The sequence below is a fragment of the Chamaea fasciata genome, unplaced genomic scaffold (assembly GCF_029207755.1).
Source record: "Chamaea fasciata isolate MVZ Bird 193981 ecotype frontalis unplaced genomic scaffold, bChaFas1.0.hap1 SCAF_8, whole genome shotgun sequence".
Classification (NCBI taxonomy): Eukaryota; Metazoa; Chordata; class Aves; order Passeriformes; family Sylviidae; genus Chamaea; species Chamaea fasciata.
In genome coordinates this window covers 8431621-8451772 of record NW_027094093.1, presented here as the reverse complement: position 1 = coordinate 8451772, position 20152 = coordinate 8431621, and the positions used below count along the sequence as shown (strand labels likewise).

The 20152-nt window shown below is 38.7% G+C and overlaps 1 long non-coding RNA gene across 3 annotated transcripts in view; it reads right to left on the bottom strand.

Moving 5' to 3' along the window:
* LOC136293153 (uncharacterized) overlaps positions 1-19488 on the bottom strand; it is a 56928-nt gene extending 37440 nt beyond the window's left edge. For all 3 annotated transcript variants that reach the window (XR_010722096.1, XR_010722097.1, XR_010722098.1), the window contains exon 1: positions 19228-19488. This is a non-coding gene — a long non-coding RNA (uncharacterized lncRNA). The remainder of the gene's footprint in view (positions 1-19227) is intronic.
* Positions 19489-20152: the final 664 nt, after the last annotated feature.

Genomic DNA, 20152 nt, shown 5'->3' with positions numbered 1-20152 from the left:
GACTTCACATCACCTCAAAAGAATGCTGTCGACACCTAATCTCACGGCACAGAGCGCCAGACATTTTCCAATCTGTCCGTTTCTCTGAAGCTCTTTGTCACCAGGTGATTACCACCCTATATTCAACTGGAAATTCAATTTTCATCCCTAGAGCTAAAAACCTGTCAGGTGATAAAAAACCCAACCCATTGCTTCAAGAACGCTGTCGCAAGTGACTTAGTAATGGCAGAGAATTAGTGCTACTCATCAAGAAGACAAACTGCCAACACTTCTTCAGTATAAAACATTACCAGAGAGCCATTCCAGAGTAACTTCTGCAGGTGGACATTTGTTTTAAGGATAAAGCATATGTTAATGCTGGAAGAATTACTCCTTTCAAGTGTAACATACAGAAGAAAGGGAAGAATATCTAGCAAATATGAATTATTCCTTGATGGGACAAGGATTGATAACACCATCACCTACCCTATAACAGGCAGGCATGGTTTTGGACAGTTGCCAGCTTCTTAGCTTTCCTCCAGGACCTTCACTCAGTGTCTGGTCATTCTTGTCTTTCCACAGAGTGGTCTTATGTTGAGCACTGATGGACACTCAACATTGATTTGCTGCTTTTAGCTTTTCTTCACATAATACCTACTGGAATTATTTGAATATGGTTAACTTGGGAGATGTTTGCATGGACTTATCACTACACTCTGTGCATAATGAAAAAGTGACAGAAAAAACCCAAACCAAACCACATCAGCTTTTACATCACCAGCAGAAAGAAGCAGCTTCCCAAAATAAAATTACTTGAAAGAGAATGCAATTCTGCTCTCTAAGTACAAAACTCAAGTAAACACAATTTTCCCTCATCGTTCCAAAAGCTTGTTGAAAAACACGTAGAGGGGTAGGAAGCAGAAACTTTAAAGATTCTTCAAAGATCCATGTGTCCTTCTGAATTCTGTTCCTGTAATGGGAAGCCTTCCTAGTGAAAGAAGACACCTGCTTTTCCATAGTGCACAGTTCCCCTATGGGCCATGAATAATCTGATACATTTCAGCAGTGGTTTTCATCCTTCTGAATCCAGTGGTAATCCTATTTGAAATACAGAATGAATTTTCCGAGGTAATAAATCATCTGTTATTAACGTAAGATTTTTTTACAAGTTTGGCTTTACAGAATTAAGTACAGCTTTCTAAATACCTGGATGATTGGTAGGTTGTATTTTGATATCCTGCTCTCTCAGATTGACATTCCACTATTCAAGCAGAAACACAACTTGGACAAGGCAAGAAAATATCCTGCACTCTAAAGATAATGTTTATATTTCATATGTTGAACCAAACATTTAGAAACAGCTAAAACTAAAAACATGGGTGAAAAGCTATACTACATTATACATTTAGCACTTGAACAGTCATCTGTTTCTCAGGTCAAAAAGTCCAAGGCTGGAAGAAATATGTATTATTAGGAACCTTTCTTAGATGTTTAAACCAAGTGGTTCTGGTCAAGTTTGCTTACATAAGCTATCCTGAACTGAAAATGGTAATCCTCAGTTAGCCAGGGATGTTCTTGTTTTCTTGCTTGTCTTCTAGCCTCAGGAATATTACAAACTCTGCTGTGCAGGTTTGTTTAAGGCTTATACATGCCCAGTCATAAAAACAGATGCTCTGAATATAAGGAAGTACAAAAAACCCCAAACGCCAAGTCAACACGATGATCTCACCAAAACTGAACACCTTTAGCACGAACCTTGTGAAGCCAAGAAATGCAGCTTGAAAACCAATTATTGCTAATTTTATAATCAGTTTTAGTCTAGCGACTGTCCCTATCTGTCCTCTATTAGGGGCAGCACCTCTGCTGCAAGTTTATGTAGCACCTTGACCAGAGTCCCAGTGCCCTAAGAGCAATACAAAAATACAATCATGAGCTGGTATCACACTGCCTCAAACTCCACTTGGCACATGGGAGAGCAGCAGCAGCTGCAAATTCAGGGGTAAAGCCTTTTACAGCTGTAGCTCAGTTTTAAACAGGTTTAAAAAAATTACCTGAAAACTCAATCAGCAGCCCAGAGCTCTTTAGAGGGGTTTTCACAAATACACATTATTCACAAATAAAAAAAAAAAATAATTCCAGTTTTACAAAGCTTTTTGCAAAGTCTGTTTGATGAGTTTATTTTAGTATTATTTTTACATGGCCATGCTCATTTCAACCACACTGAATTGATAATGAAAATCACTCGATATCATTGCCTTTCAGCTGCAGTTCTAGCTGAAATATTAAACTATCACATAACAGTGGCAGCTCTCCAGGCAGGGGAAAAGAGTGTTTTGCACCTGTTTACAAATGTATTTAGGCATTATTCATCATTACCTTGACTCTACATCTGATTAAATGCATTCACGCAAGACTCACTTTCCTTTATGCCTGCTTCAACGCCCTCTTACAGTCTTAGGTCTCCACTTTGTAAATGACAGGGAACCCCCAAAGGCCCTTGCCATTTTGCTCTCCTGGATCAGTGTGGTGGGTTGACCCAGGCTGGACACCAGCTGCCCACCAAATCTGCTCTCTCACTCCCCTCCTCATCTGGACGGGGAGAGAAAATGCAATACAAAATATAATTAAAGGTTCATTGTCTGAAAGGCAGGAAGAGATCACTCACCCATTGCCACTGCCGACAAAACAGACTTGAGGAAATGAGTTGACTTTATCACCAACCAAATCAGAGTAGGACACCGCAGCACCCCCACTACCAGGACCTTGCCAAGCAAATCTAATCTCCTGTGATTCAAAGATGTATTCATTTAACACTTCCTTGAAGATCTTGGAAGCCACCCATCTGCTGGCCTACACCAAACACACATAAGCAAACTTCTCTTAGCTGCCCCTTTCCATCAGAAACCTCATCCCTGAGGATTGTTCTCTGCTACTGATCTTACTCAGTGCCAGTAACTTACACAAGCATCGTTCCAAGTACAGGCATGAAAGCAAAGGATGGTTTTACTTCTGCCAACACTGACCAATCCCTCTTCTCATTTTTACTATCACAATTGCTTCAGGAATTTGAATCAGGCTTGAGCTGTTTTGACAGAGAGTTACATAACTTGGGAATTGAAATCAAAAGTACAAACCAAACATGGTGAAAAAATTTAGTTATTTTAGAGCCATGACATGATGTAAGGAACTACTGGGAAAATTTAAAACTGATATAGTTTCTTTGCTAAGCTTTGTCCAAAATATTGACATCATTGCTAAAACAGAAAAAATATGGGAGATTATTTGAGGAGCAAATTGGACCGTAAGCAAAATGTAGGAATTCCACCACCCCAAGATTCTGATCAATTCCAGTCAGCATTTACCATCTATGATCAATCTCTTTTCCCTTAATTTGTCAGAATATCTTCTGTTCTTAAGGGAAGTGCTAAGAGAAAACCTAGGTAGTTTACAGAGGAATAGGTCTTGAAAATGTTTTGCCCACACTGATCTGTATAAACTGCACATTTGCTAGATGCCTGCAATTAGATTTTCTTGGCACGAATATTCCTTTGGGTGTGACTGTACCTTGTTTGCCCTCCCTATTGCTTTATAAGGGTAGCAGAGCTTTAACTGCATTTCAGGAGGGCTGGCTGATGGGTGGTTTTGTTTTTAACAACACAGATGTTTTAGACTTCAGAGGTTTTAACCTTTCTTCAGCTAACTGGGATGATGGGGCAGGGTGGGTGGCAGAGCAAGGATCATCGCAAATATACACAAATTTACTTTGAAGATATATACGTGTTTCAGAATAAATGAAATTTATTCCCCACACAGTCTCATCTATGGGGTTTAAAGGCATTCTACAATGAGCTTCAGACAAAAAAATGCAATTTGAAGACTGAAGAGAACAGACTACAAATTCTTTCTACACTCCTGCATCAACAGGTAAAATTTTCATGCATAAATCTGATTCTAAACAGCAATACCCAAAAAACTCCAAGGAACTGCTGAAGGGAAGCAGCATGGACTGTCTGAGCCTCAGAGGAACAGGACTTTAACACGTTCCTTGTTATTTGATAGCTAGTCTTAATATAGTCAGAAGAGTCTGAAACAGATGAAGGCTGACTTTATCAAGACAGGATTGGTAAAACTTAAGACTTTTATGGAGTAGGCAAAAGACATGAAGGGTATGAAAAACTTCTGGGAAAAATGAAAATTCATTTTTCTCTACATTGAAACACAAAAATCTTTCCATGCAGCAAGCACAAAATTTAGCATGGTTCAGAATAAAACAGGGGCTTTGAGAGGGGGGAAAAGGGAGAAATCATTTGGTTACATTGAAAGCCTAAAATAATCTTTTATAGAAACCTGAGAACATACCTAAATCTTATCCCAACACAGGATATGAGATATTTTCCACACGATCCTTTCTTTAACATCTCCTCCATTTGAGGCAATAGCCATACAGAAGACTCCACTGATCTAAAATTCCCAGTAGTGGGTAGGTGGTTTCTCAGCGCAGTGACACAACAGACATGTGAGTCCTCAGAGGCTGCCAGACTCTGATGGAGCTGTGGCTCTCCAGAGCTGCCACCGGGAGCATTTGGAAAGGACAAGGACAGCAGGGACTCCGTCCTATACCTACACTGAGCAGAGGGTGAGAAAACCAACAAAGCAGGCTGAATGGAAGATGAGAAGCTGTTCAGTGTGAACATTTCCTGTAGAATCTCTATGGGACAGAGCCTAAAGAGTTGGCAGGGCTAAAAATGTATTTGGTACTATTAAGGCAAGAACAGGATCATGAAAGAGATTATGAGACTCCAGGGCAAGGCAGCCCACAATATTCTTTCCAGTGAATCAGCTTCTTGAGCAAGTCACTCAGCCAGCTTATCTTTATAGACAATCAATAGGAAAAACACCTACCCAACCCCTAAAACTGACAGCACTCAACAGTGGGGAAAGTTAACAGGAACATAGCAGGAGGTAGTTCTGGATGGTAACATCTCCACATTAGCAATTCTCTTTAGGTGATTTTAGGAGCCCAGCAGCTCTGCCAAGGCAAACAGGGAAGATGGTACAACTTAATACAGTTACAGGTGTCTGGTTTAGTTCCTGGCCACACACAAGCCACGTGGCTGTAGCTTACACCCCTTCCCAGCCCCACAGGCTTCAGCCGAGGTCCCAGCTTGACTCCAGGCTGGCCAAGAGGGGGGGAAAACCTCCCCAGTCTGTGTTCTGCTGTGCATTGGTCAGCACAAGAGCCAGAAGAGCTACAGGGGAGAGAGGGAGGTTGCTACTCCCACTTCTGCAGTGAAGGCTTTGGTCCGTGGCCGCTGCTTGCCCTCAGTGGAAAGTTAAAGAGCCAGAGTGGGAAGAAACAGGAAGGTTTTGCATTATGCTATTATTTGCCATGCCAGCAACAGCCAAAACAGATTAGTCGGTGTCCAAGTTCATGAGCATGTCCTTCAGAGCCAGCTTCCCAGTTGTTCACCATTTATCTACTCCTCATCTCCTCCTAAGAGAGTGTTAACTGTTTCAAACCTTAAGTAAGTCACCCTCAGATTATTTATCTCAATTTCAGTTAAAGTGAGTATTACTGGCATGGCTGGTTTCCCCAAGAGCACAACAAAATTTTTGTGTAAAAATCCACCTGTCCCCACAACCAAGTTGACAAAATACTTGTAAAGAAATGGAATTTAGAGCAGTCATTAAAGACAACATCCCATAATGATGATGAATTTTTGGAGAAGCTACAGATACTTCTACAGTTTCACTCTAATGAATTGCAATAATAATCTATTATTCTGGGTAGACTACACAATCTCCTAAATATGAGGAGGATGGGGCTCTGAGAAAATTCACTTTAATGCTTTTTTTGAAACTTCTCAAGTATGTTTCCTGCAATGACTAGGACACTAGTACTGAAAACTGTTAAAAAAAACTCCCAAAACCAACCAACCAACAAAAAAGCCTCCAAATTAAATAAAGAATAAATATTTAATTATCAGACTGTGTCTTTAACTAAATACAACCACAGAAGGAAATTTGAGTTTGGAGTACTAATAAAAATACAGGTTGAGAAAGAAGAAAATTGTGTCAATGAAGAAAAAATAAGAGAAAAAGAGAGAAGAAATAAGTAGGAGACTGGTTGAAATAGGAACAAGCCTTTTTCTTTCAACCTTAGATATGAAAGCTTCTACTGAGTGCTATAAAACTGAGTTTAGAGTGCAACAAAAAGGAATTTCTCATTAAAGTTAATTAGGCCAGAGAATGCTATGGGGAACGAAGCTGTAGATGGAGAGTTTAAAAAGAACATGCAAACAGTTGTGGGTAATAAAAGGAAAGAGTAAAAGAAAGTAAAAAAGTTATGAATAAGTAGGAGAAAAAAGAGCACATTCCTCCTTTACAGAAGCAGAGGATGCAAGAAGCAGGAACAGCCAACAGAAAGCAAAGGAGAGAATTTACTGGCAAAAAATAAAGTGTTATAGCTTTGAGGGGCAAAGCACAAACAGCAGAGACTATTTGCTGAACGAATATCAGGATTAATTCAAAATACAGAGATGGTTATTAAATTGGCTTTTGATAATAATTTCTGAAAAATTAAACTTGATACTTTAATTAATGGAAAACAGTTGCACATGTCATGCAAGGAAAAAAAATACAAAAACATAAAAGAGCTAGAAAGATCACAGATGCACAAAACTGTGACTTGTGCATCTCTGCAATATCTTGCTTATTTCCACCTTATTCTAACAGATTCCCTAAAAACATGACTCAATAAATTAAGTGTTCCTCAGGTGTTAAAGCACATGGATTTCTTTTTCTGCATGAAAGTTTCCAGCAATCTGTGTCTCGTCTTGGCAACAGAACCTAGTACAAAACATGAAAAGATGCTGACTTGCCAAAGCTCTAAGAAAGAAAACAACATAAACACTCTAGGTTTAGAAGATGTGAAGAGATGTGAGTGTTGGTGTGAAGAGTGAGTACAGAGCTCTTGTGCCTGTCAGGAGACCATCAGTGTGAAGGAAGCTATTTATACTCATTTACACAAACTAACTAAAAATAACGAATTTCCTTCTGTAATACATTTACAAACTAGATGTATTTTTAAAGTGCGTTGGTAATAGCAACTAGAAAGTATCATAAGAGAAATGCTTCAGAACACAGCTGTATTTTATGCAAATATTTACTATCACATATTGCAATTAGAAACACATTGATTACAGTAATACAACTATACAAATAGCTTATTTGCATTCTAAATGGCAATGTGTTTTTAAATAAGAATACATCTGAATAGAGTACAGGCAAAAGAACTAAATTTCTTATTGTAAGTTAAAATCCATTAAAGGCACACTGAGTGGGATTACACAGGTAATTGTAAGAACATCTGGCTATGTAGTTAGTGCAGGCTCCTTTCTAAGCAACAAGCAGCAGAGCACATTGAGCTATATTTAGTGGCAAATATTTACATTTATTTCAGCTTTTATCACAGATCAGAGAGGAAGATATGTTTGTCACAGCGTAGTTTTTTACTAAAACACAATGGCAGACCTTGCAAGGACATTTTAAGCTTCAGGCTTTCAAACGATCTGTATTGTATTACACATATATTTTAAATTTATTTATGTAAAGCAGAGTTTTTTCATTTTCTTTATTGGCTTTTTTTACTTAGCAGCACCAGAAAATGGTTAATGCTGGGTCAGTGCAGATCTCCAAGCATCCTGTCTCAGAAGGCAACACAAAGAATCCCCTTAGAAGCTCAGGTAGTGCATCACAATCACTTGTGTAGGCTCATACATTGATTTTTCCCATCTGGGACTGGAAATACATTTCTTGTGCTACCAGAAAAGTCACCTGCAAAACCTTCAACTTGCCCTTCAGCATGGTGAATAGCTCACCTTCAGGCATGTCCCTTAATTAGCAAGGACATCACGGGGCACAGATCAACACTGTTCTTTTGTTTCTCTCTGCCAATGTTCTAGGAGAGAAATATCTGATATGAACAACCTTTTAAGCTGTTAGACCAGACTAAGTGACCTCCTGAAAGAAGTGTTCAGCACATTCAACCCAGCACCTGTACAAAGATTTCCTATGTAGTACAGTTAAGCTCAATATGAGACACTCCAAGAGGGGAGAGACCACCAGTGTTAAACTAAACAGAAGGATTTCCCCAGCCATACTTTACCCTACCTGCATTGCACATATCTGACATGCAAATCCCGTATTTAGACAAGACTGTATTTGAAGTCTCTGTATATTTGGCACACATAGATATTCCCCACTATCTTGTTGAACACTGAGTGCTAACTACATATTTTTCTGCTTATAAGCAACACTGACATTTACACGAGTCTACTTACAATTACAATGTAATACCTTGATGAAAATTAGTCTCTTTATAATAAAAAGTTTTTCTAGTATAAAGAGGGGTAGAAAAAGAGTAACTTTTAAAACATGAGGTTTTAGCTGCTGCTCTTAAGGTTACAACAGGATCCCTAAGCAGGAGGAATGTTGAATCTATATCTATATATGTGTGTGTGTGTGTGTATATACGCACACACACACATTTCAATTTGTATTTCAACTGAGGCAAAAGTCACATTAGCCTTTTTATATAGTTTGTATTCTTCCTATTTTGTAACAAATGTCTTAGAAAAGCTTCCTATACTTTTAGTTTGATCTTTTACCATTTTTTATCTAAAAAACCTCTGGGAAGAAGTTCAGCAAGGAATGAGAACAGTTGTTGATGATGCTTTCTCATTCCAGGTCTGTTGCACACAATTCACTCTCATTCAGGGCCCAGATTAACCCAGTTCATTTTAAACAGGAGATAATTAAAAATAAAAATTAAGCATCATAAATTACATTTCATCCAAAAGGCTCTTAAAATGCTTTATAGACTCTACACACAGATCACTCCATCAGTCACCGAAAGCAAGTACCTCTGGGATGAAATGCAACAACTGTTCCACGGGGCACGGCAGAGGAGAGGAAGTGAGGAATACCAGCACATCGAATTGCAATTGCAGGGGGAATTTAGGTAGGAAGAATGTAATTACCCCGTTTGGAGCCTGGCCAGACCACGGGGGTTAACATCTTATAAAGAGCCCTCTGAGAATTTTAACAACCCCTGGTGCTCAGGACCTTTAATTTATATTAGCCCTCAGGAGCAAGGCTAACTGCTCTGCTCAACTGGGTTTGTGCGCTGCAGGAAACGGGGAAAATCAACTTCTAGCTGTTCTCTGCTTCCACCCAACTACTAAGCAGATTAATGCTACTTAGGCTGCAATTTCTCATGAAAATGCAGCAGAAGGCAACAGGAATGAAAGCTGCACAGAATCAGAGCTGTTCTTAATTGATCTTGAAAAAGCCATAGAGGAAAAAAATGTTTCCTACTCCAAAGTCCAAACTCCTCATACACAAAGCACTCGAGATGATCTCAGATGGTATAACAATAAATAAACATTATAAAGGTATACATCTTAGGAATATAACATCAGAAACACCTATTCCCTCTCCAACATCAGCCTCTGAGGAAGAGCATGAAACTAAAGCACGTGTACACATCAGTTAGTTTCTTAAATGGAACTTGCTGTCAGTTGTCACCAATTATTCTAACTAATATATCTGATGCATGTACATTTCCATTTTTTAAATGAAAGAAAACTAAAGGCGACACTGAAAATAAGAAAAAGGAATAGGTAAAAGAAATATAAGCATGCAGTTCATCTTACTTTTTTGTCACTGTCAACTTAAAGCAATTTAAAAAAACAAATTAGATTTGCTTCCAAGCTCCTTTCCTCTAAAATAAAATATCAAGGGAGGCTATAATGGAGTATGGCTTTTCACTCCCATTAAGTGAAAAAAAAGCATTTGGAGCAAAGTCCAAGAGACTGTCAAATATGCTTTGAAATTATTTACATTATGCATCCATACTCCACAAAAGTGTCTTATTTCTTCAACTAGGTTACACACAATTCAGAGTCATTTAATTTTATTGTAGTCTAATGTAATGTAGTGCAGACATTGTTACTTCATTGTTTTTAAAATTCTGAATGTCCACAGGGTTGCATTTCCTTTGCCTTCAGCTGATTCATTTTGTTCACTTCAGACATGCATAATAATAAAAGTATCATGGTATTCTACATAATTTTCTCTTAAAGTCCCTTATTTGTTTTATCTTATAATGAGAAACTGAAAGAAGAAACAAGAGGCTTCTCCAAATCAAGCAAAGCAGAGCCCTTTGGCTTATAAATATTCCTTAGGCACAGCAGAGATGCTGTATATCACATGGACAACACTACTGCTGCAGGAGCTTTGTGATTTATGCTAATTAGAAAAGCCACCTTGACGAACAGAAAACAAAGGGCAGAACAGTTCAGTGCTGATGCAGATTTCGAACATTAGGTTTAAGTTTCACAGGAAATACCGAAGACCAGTGGTTACAGGAATCTCACAATGCTGGTACGTATCTGGGAGTCCTCGCTGAAGGAACGTCAGTCAGAGGCACAAATCACGAGTGATTTGGATCATGCAGTCTTATCCCAGGACTCATCAGCTTTGTGTGATCTGGGGAAGAGTGGACAGCCCCTGCTTTTTTAAGAGCATTCATAGATCAGGACTTCTATCTATAGAAAAACCTTTGAAAGAGCACATCCTTCAGTCTTTCATGCAAGCCCATCATGCAAGACTGCTCCATCTCCCTGCAGCTATAAGGGAGAACTTCTCTTGCGACAGGTGTTAATGTTGAAACAGGTCTCAGCACTGGGTTGGTCTGCTCCTCCTCCCCAAACAGCTCTGGTGTATTTCTCAAGGGTTAAGTGTTTATGAGCCTAATATATTTCACTTAGTCTCGAGATTACGTGATCTTTTTTGAGTCCCTAAGAACCAGATTTTGGAAAGCATTTAGGGACATGAAACTTTTCGCATGTGCTCATCCCTGACTTCTGAGCATTTGGGAAAACCCAGTGCTGGTTTAGAATCTATGTGTCCTTCCCATGTTCAAGGATGACCAAATCCAAAAGTGCAACCTTTGAAAGTCTGTAAAAGGCAGAAATTTGTAATTCAAGAATTCAGAATGTGCTACAGAATACAGATCTGCTCTGAGGTCTGAGTTCATTCCATGGACATAGAAACTGATATGAATGGGTAGGTTACTTTTATGGATGGTATGTGTGACTTTGACCATATAAAGAACTGGTCTAGGTTAAAAACTAATTCCTTTTCCGTATCTACAATGTGGGGATCATGTCAGCTTGTTGGCAAATAAGAGCAAAAAGCAATGACTTGAGACCTGGATGTATCCCTTTGTAATACAGTGCAAATTATCATGTACACAAATGAATCTCATGTTTTCACTTTTTACTTGACTAAAGGGTCACAGGCTATGGGGAAATTTTTGTCCTCATGATTACCAGAAACGCTGCCCCTCCCAGCACCTCTAAGGAGGAGACCTGTGGGCTTACACATTGCTTTCAAGAAATGTGCCTTCACCTTGAATGTAGTAAATGCTGCACGAGCAATGAAAGTGCTACACAGGTAATGACAAAACGCAGAACGCCCTGCAGACAACTCCAGGTTGGATTTAGGAGGAGTTCCAAATAGGCTCCTGTGCAGAAAACAGCTACTAGGTGCTCCTCTGCACATGAAGTGGATCACTAAAATGAAAATCAATTGAAAAACGCATCAAAACTCACTCTGGCTCAAGAGGCTTAAACTGCAGGAATATCTATGCCATCGAAACATAAGTAAAATCTTTTCCAAGCAACAGCAATAAAAAAGGAGCACTTATGTGATTTGCAGGGTCAGCACTGCTAATTCATAGAAAGACCATGGTGAACTGAGTACCCTTTTTGCATGTCTCAAAATACATGCTACCCTACAGATGCAGCCCACTGTGTCACAGATGACCAATAATTAAACAACGTGGACAACCTCATGTTGTCGCTTGCTATGACCTATTGAAAAAATAACAAAACCCAGCAGTTTTTAGGCTTAATACAAGGTGCAGAAAAACAAGGAATGTATTTTGCCCCATTGGTTAAGGGGAACAAAAGTGGCCATGTATCTTAACACCTGGGAAAAGTCAGGGCATGCACAGCTGGCCGCGAGCTGGTCACACATTCCTGAGGTTACAATTACAGCCAGTGTTCTCAAACCAGCCTCACTGACAAGCAGTTGCAGATGGCCAAAACACTTATGTATGGAAAGAGCTTTACTCAGCAAAATCTTAGAAAAATAAGGTATCAATAGGAGCACTTGTATCTGTATATGTAGCACTTTCTCAGTGATGTTTTCTTCAGTTAGCCCACAGGTCATGTCATAGAAACCCCCAAAACAGGAAAACTTTTGTGTTACACATCACATACATCATCTGGTACCAGCATACAATTTCCCCCTCAAGTAGAGTCCCCATGTAGTTAAAATGGGGAAACTCTATCAGTGTGTTCCGTTCCCGGATTTGCTAAGGGCCAGTCACACGGCTAGTCCTCTTCCAAATACTTCAGTTTGAGGGGACAAAGGGGCATCATAAGGATCATTTGTGTACACAACTTCATTTGTGTACACAACTTCACGCTTCTGACACTCAAATGAACAGCTACCTCATTGTAAAGGATGAAAATATCAAAAAAAAAAGCACTCATGTTTTCTCCCTCTTCAGCGCTGACATTTTAAAAAATACACCAACACAAAGGCTTCTCCGAGGCTTACTGAAACAATCAGAATTCAAACATGATAAAAACTGAAAAATTACCTGCTTAGATGCGAGAACAGAAAATGAAGTTTTTTGTTGTTTGAAAAACCATCCTTACAAGACACTTCTTTAAGGATGGGATGATCATACGATTGGGTGCAATGTTTTGTGATACTGAATACACGAACACTCAATTTAAAACAAATTACAGCAGTTATTACTGTGTTAAAATACAGGAGGAAAAGATACTATAAAGTAAAATATCTAATAGGCTTTTAATTAGTAGCTTTCAAGCTCCTGGAGTGTTTGGCAAAATCTATACAAGAATTGATATAATAAAAGTTACTAGACTTTGCATCAAACATAGCCAGAGCCAGCAAACAGGACAGCAATAACAACTGAAATTCTTACTAGGGCATTGATGACTATTTGTACCACTAAGTAAAAACCTTTTTCGTAAGAAAAGAACTGCTATATTTTCCAGAACAGAATATGCAAAAATCTCATCAAGGTATGATTATAACATTTTAATCGCAAATTTTTTTCAATAAAAGCTGCAGTAGAAGAACAAATACACAAGAGTACTGCTTGTGCCTGCTGTTCCCTGAGCAAGAGCCCTGTGACTGTGATTAGTACAGAGCACCACATGAACATCCTTCTGCACATGATCAGCAAGACTAAAAGGTCACTATGGTTTTAATTTACTATTTGCTATAAAACTCCTATCTTAAACTGACTTTGCATATGTTTCTCAGTTATCACGCATACCTTGAAGTCAACAAATCAGAGGTTAGATTACAAATCACTCAGTGTAAACTTGTATTAATATTCTGTCCCAAACCAGCTGAGAGTAGAGAAGACCTCCCCAAAGCTTCTGGCTGGCCATTTTATCAGGCCTTACTCTGTACTCCCTGACACAGGGATATCTCCCTCTCTGAAGGTTAGGGAAATTTGCCAGAGTAAAGAGTACAGGACCTGACCTCTTGAACAGCAATAGCCACATACTTCTCTTAAAACTATTAACATTTGCACACAACAAAACCTCATTATTAAAAAGGTTTAAAATAAAGTAATGAGTGTGGTACTCAATTTTGTAGGTTCCTGTTAGTGAAAATCCCTAAGTCTCCTAAAAGAGAATTAGTTGTGAGGTAAATTTGAACCTGAATATTCCCTTCTGCATATTGAGCTTTTCAAAGATTATTTTATTCAGCTTGTAACTACCAGCACAAATGCTGATTCTAAATATATCTGCTGAACTCTAAATGACTTCTGTTTATAGAAATAGGACATAACAAGCTATTAAATCTTCCTTACAACAAACTGCTATGCCAAAATACTTGCTCCAGATTTTTGAGCTACAGCTAAAACACTTACACTGGTAACCAGAAGAAAAGAGGCAAGAGAATTATTGCACTATATATTGTCACTTAAACCTTTCTTTAGATAGACTTGATTTTAATTAGTTCTGCATCCACACAGGCTTAAAAAAATAAAAAGAAATCTCGTGGTGCTTGAAACCTTCATTACTTAATATGATTAAGGAATTTAACCCAATGCTTTGTTGCTATAGAGCACCTAAATACACTCAGAAGAATCAGGACACAACAATAATGAAAAGATGCATAACTTGTGATGACTTGGATTAATATGGAGTAAGAAATTATACAAAGGGCTCCACAAGAAGTCTGCAATTGGGCAAGAATGAACTGCACACACCCATTAAACATTAGGTTCGCGCTCATCATAGTAAAAGAGTAAAACTGAATTGCAGCTTTTGGAGTTTTCACCCTTGCAAACTCTGCACCCTTCTCATGGCTGACTGAGCTGTTTCTTCAGTTTCCATAACTGACAAGTGGCTGGTGCACTATTATGCATTTTCAGATTCTACAGTGAAGCCCATTAAGAGTATAAAACACTATTATTGTAAAAGGTCAGTATCCATTTTATTGCTGTTACAGTTGATGCATAATCACAGTTGCTCATTTGCAAATATAGATCAAAATTGAAATTTCAAAGCCACACTTCCTAAAGGAGCTGGCAGCATTTTCAGTTGCTCAAAGGTCATTGTAAATAAAGCAGAGAAGATATGGCTCTCCTAAATGGCAATGGGATCTGGGACAACCACTTTTAGAAAAGGGCATTTTGAAGCTCAATGTGAAGCTTAAGGGAAAGGTTCTGTAACTCTGTTGTGGGAGAAGTAACTGAGTAGATTTCTCTGATAAGGGAACAATTTTCTACAGTTCCACTTGTCTTAGTAACTGTTAAATGGTTCCTGTTCTAAATTATACACACCTAAGGTGTCAAGGAGCATCAGGAATGTTAACTGACTAAAAATATTTTTACTCTTCCTGCTTAAGGGAAGAATAAGACCTCCAAAAAAACATTCCTTTGAAATAATCTATTTACTACTAGTTTGTTTTGGCAAAGTCCGACAAGAAACAAACCTAGATTTGCTCCTCACAAGCTGAAATTATTTGCCTTTCAAAAACTATTTCATATGAAAAACTCAAATTATTTCAAAAATAATTTTCCTTTCCATTCTATTGAATTGAGATGACAGGAGTCTTAAATCTACTTAATGGACATGAGAGGGTTCCTCCCTACTCTCTCCCCACCTTTTTTTTTTTTTAATTGAAAAAATGATCTCTCTTACCTTTCATCAGGAACATCTCTAATTTATCTACTACAAGCAGTATCAAGCTAATAAGAACAGAGGAAGACATTCCCTTTTAATTATTTTGTATAGTTTTAGATAGTTTTACTTAAGCATCTTGAAATCCTCCAAAAACACACTGTCTGACATTAGAATTAAGAGAGAATCTTAGTTCTACCAATGCAATTTTATTACTGCAATGACCTGACAAGGAAACACTCACACATAAATGCTTTATAAAGCATTCCTCTGTCAAAATGCTTGCCCCTTGTGAATATAGTAATTTATCAGGCATTTCAAGTGCTGAAGCAAAAAATATCAGTATCTAAAATATGTAAAAAATGCGATGATTCAATTAATGCTGAGTTACTCCATGCATGAATGAACAATTTGACCTGGGCTTGAACACAGTATTTTTAATAACGCAGCTGCCATATTCGTTGGTCTCTGCATTTCCTGAAAACTAATCTGCCAAACAAGTCATAGAGCATGAATCTCCTGCGCTTCCGTTCTTCGAGGGTCAGTTAGTAATGCTCCACCATCGCACGTTAGCTCGCTGAAATGCCGCAGGCTTCAGAGCACTTACACGTACTGCAATTCTAAAACGAACACAACACATTTTCTAGTTGAAGAACTCTTACTGTCACCTCTGAGCATCTGAGTGGCCACTACAGGTTTCTAGGAAACTTCAGGTCAGTTTAGGCACTAGTTTGTGAATGTCTTGAAATACTTGTTTTGGTTTTGTTTTCTAAGTACATGATATTGTGTCTGCAGTTTTGACATATTTCCTTCCAAGAGATTGTCAGATTCATAGCTTCTCTTTCTTTTAAAACTGAGGCAACACAACACATTTGAAAATAAATTAACTAAAACTATTTTCACAAAAAACAAACAAACAAAGAGACCCTCTCCTGTACCACCTGACTGGTACTATTCCAACTGCAGTTTTTAACCTGAGTATAATCTGAGAAAGCTTCACTTATAATCAGCTTCACATGGAGTTCATATAAAATGTGTGCTAGCCTGGACCCTTAAGAGCAACTTCCCACCCCCCCAACCCCCCTAATAAATACAGCTTGTTTCATTTCAGGTGAAATTTTGAATACAGAAATAACCTTTGAGCAAAACCAAAATTAGGGTTACTTGGAGTAGTTCAGTCCAATAATCCGACAAAAAACCACTTAGGTTGGGTTAATGAAAGACTACAATAACTTTGGATAAACATTTACAACTTCAGATAAAAAGTGATTAAAATAATAAGTAAATATTCTTTAAGTGCAGATGACAGCAGCATTACAGTTAATATTTAATCATGACATTGTGAGAATATTGAGTAGTGGAAGGCAGGATTAACATATTGCTTTAAAACATTCCATTACTTTCTGCATCTGTTTACTGATAATAAAAGAAACAGCTGTTCTAAATGTAACATTAACAGGTGTAAACCATTCATTTGAGATTTTAAAACAATAATTCTCCTCTGTTTCCTTCGTAGCTATTCTGAAATGACATTACAAACACCCCTCCTATTACCTTACACAATTAACTCGTAATTATTTAACCTCTCTGCATGTCCCCAAAATGTATACATGTGGAGTTAGCTTCCTTCTCCTTTTGGGCAAAAGGCTCTGTTCTCCTGCACTGCACATCCTGAACTAATGCACCAGATGTGTCCCATAAAATGGTTGGTCACACTATTCAGCAGCTTTCCTTTAGCAACTGTTCTATATCAAATTTACTGTAAAAAAGCATCGTAATTATGAAGTAACACTGTATCAAATTCACAGACTGAATATCTCACTATGTTCGGTTAAACTATGAATGATAATTGAGCTTGAAATTGTATATTTACTTTAAATAAGTCCTCCAAATCATCTGCAACAATGTGTGCTTAATTCGAAGCCATTAACAAAAGATTTAACATTTCCACATTTATACTCTCCATAATTTCAGATATGATACTCCATACTTATAGAGAGAGGGAGAGAAGGGAAAAAAATAAAAGCAAGTTCTGGTAGCCTTCCATTTGCAAAATTAAATGGATGTACCTGAAGTTTCTTATAATTGCTAACCCATCCTGTTAAATGCTGGGTATAAATGAAACAAAATTCTCAAGAACCCTTCAATATTTTATTGCAGCCAAAAAATAAATTCAGAATTATAAGTCTACTTAACAAAAGAAACCAAAACCTGACCTGCTTTACAGAAGATAAAACAAACTCTAAAAACCAAATATTACAATGCTTTTAAAAACCAAAAAAGTTGTTTGTTGAAGTTAACTTTCAATAAAGTAATACCAGTAAGTTTGGAGGGGGAAAAAAGGGAATTAAATCCTTGAGACTAGGGAATGTTTGCTTGTGTATCTACATGAAGTGCTGGGGAATACCGATTTTATTGATAGATATTTTAAAAATTCCATATCAGAACATGGAAAAAGAAAAGAATCCATTCTAACAAATCCTAAATTTCATCATCTAGAATTTACTGTTGCCAATAACTGCTAGGTGCTCCTGAAATAATTGTAATGTTCCTCTGGTTTTTGCTCTGAACTATACTATTCATGATAAAGGGGGAAAAAACCAAACAAGAAAGAGTCCAAACTCCTTCACACACACACACTGGTTAAGTGAAATAGAAACTTACATTAGTAGGATTCCTACTACATTCAGAGAAGACACATGTAAAAGGTGCTACCTCCATTTCATTTTATATCCATATTTACCCATGAGGAATTTTTTTTTTTCAATTTAGATTCTCCTGTATTTATTAAGATAGATTGATATTCAGAGGTTTCCCATGAAAGGAATGTGGAACCTCTCTGAATTTGGGTGAAGAAGACACCAGAGCTGCAAACACACTACCAGAACCAAACCTACCCCAACCAATCGCACAAACAATCAATCCTCTGAAAAATGCAAAGCTGTGTACAACCAAAAGGCTTTGGAAGTTGAACTATGAGATCATGCTTTGGTCTGGAAAGCTCCTGACTCTCCCCTAGGGAGCACTGCTACCTGCACTAGGCATATTTTAGGAAAGCAAGCATGCACACCACGAGGAGCAAGGTAAACAGTAACGCTTTGACCTGCTGGAGACACAAAGGAAGGAAGAAATGATGCTCATTTATTGAGCCCCAGACCTCAATTGAGGGCCAAATTGTACAAAGCCGAAATGCCAGCAGAGGGCAGTGCAAATCCGAGAAGTCCCTGGAATGCCCCAGCCCGGCCACTCGTGGGGAAGCAGCTGCGTGGGGGACAAGGCGGCTGCCACTCGCTGGCCGCAGGGACACGCACCCACCACGCCCTGCTCCGCAGCTCCTCCTCTGTGGGAAGAGGTCAAGGGCAGCGATATCCAACTCCACCCAACATTGCACATTTCAGGTTTTCCTCTTCCTTTTCAATAAACTGTCCACGGAGCTGGGGACAGACTGACTGCAGGCAAAGACAGCCCTTGTGTGCTTCCCCGAGAGCCTTTTGGGGTTCACCGTGCAGCACCCCGTGCTGATGCAATGGCAGAAGCTGATGTGCCCTCCTTCTCCGGAACTCCTACATCAGGCACACCATTTAACTTCTTCAAACCTGTAAACCTAGAACTGGGGTACTTCTATTGTTTAAACAAAGCACATAAAATGGATGCATCACTAGAGGCATCCGTGAGAACATCTCTAGCAACAGAAAGTAAGATTTCTTTTAGTTAACACCCGATAAAGCAAGGAGAGACCTCCACCTTGTCCTACCTAAAGGATCTCCCATCAGCAGAACATCAGTGTAACTCCCAATTTCAGCTTGCAGTCCCAACCTTGAGTACTGTGCTGGGGAGACACCCAGACTTACAGCTCCAAAGCCATGCTCCAGCACTCGCTGCTGGCACCCGGCCATACAACATCCCCCAGAGACAGAAAACAAACGGTATATACACATACCTAAGGAAGAAATCCAGAGCAGCCCTCTGAGGTGTAAGTCCAGCAAACAAAGCCAGGAAAGGAGGGAAGAGCCAACTCTTAACTGCCTAACCTGGTGCACCTGCACCCACTGAAAATCCTGATGCTAACTTGCTTCCATAGCAACTAAACCCACCCTCACACATTGGTATTCAACTGGTGATACCAATTGCCAATCATGTTTTGTCTTCAGTCTGGGGCCTGAACACCTGTTAAAACCTGTCCTCTTGATGTAGACTCAAGTGTTACCAAAGATACTAGCACTGGCTTCAGGATAATTAGGATACAGCTATCTTACCTTTTGGAAAAGAACCAGCAATAATTAATTTCATTAAATACCACATGTTATACTCCAAACTGACTGAAAGTGGTGCACACATTAATTTAATTTCCAACAACCTTAATCAGGAGATAAACTTCCATTCTGCAGCTAGCTTCTGGCTTTTCTCACTGTAATGGCACCTCTCTGAACTCTCAGAATTTGTATTCCAACAAGAATAAAAATAAACAAACTATAACCTTCTGTATCCCCTGCAAGGCTGGGATCCTGTTTCCCCATCAGAGCCAAGGGTCACGTCTCCTTCCTGTCTCCATCCACCTTCTCACTTCGATTCTAAAAATTCACATCTTCTGCACTGAGTGACATTTAAAGCCAAGTGTCCAGTTTGCAAGTGACATTCTCATTTTGTGCCTTGCTACCATTAAACGTGGAAAGACATCCTGCTTGTGCCCTCTGATCATCCTTGCTCTTTATGAAAAGGACAAACTTACTTTAATGACATAAAGAAATCATCATAAAATTGCAGAATAGTTTGAGTAGTACTTTTTAAAGGTCACTTAGTCCAACTCCCCTGCAGTGAGCAGGGATATCTTCACTAGATCGAGTTGCCTAGAGCCCCATCCAAGT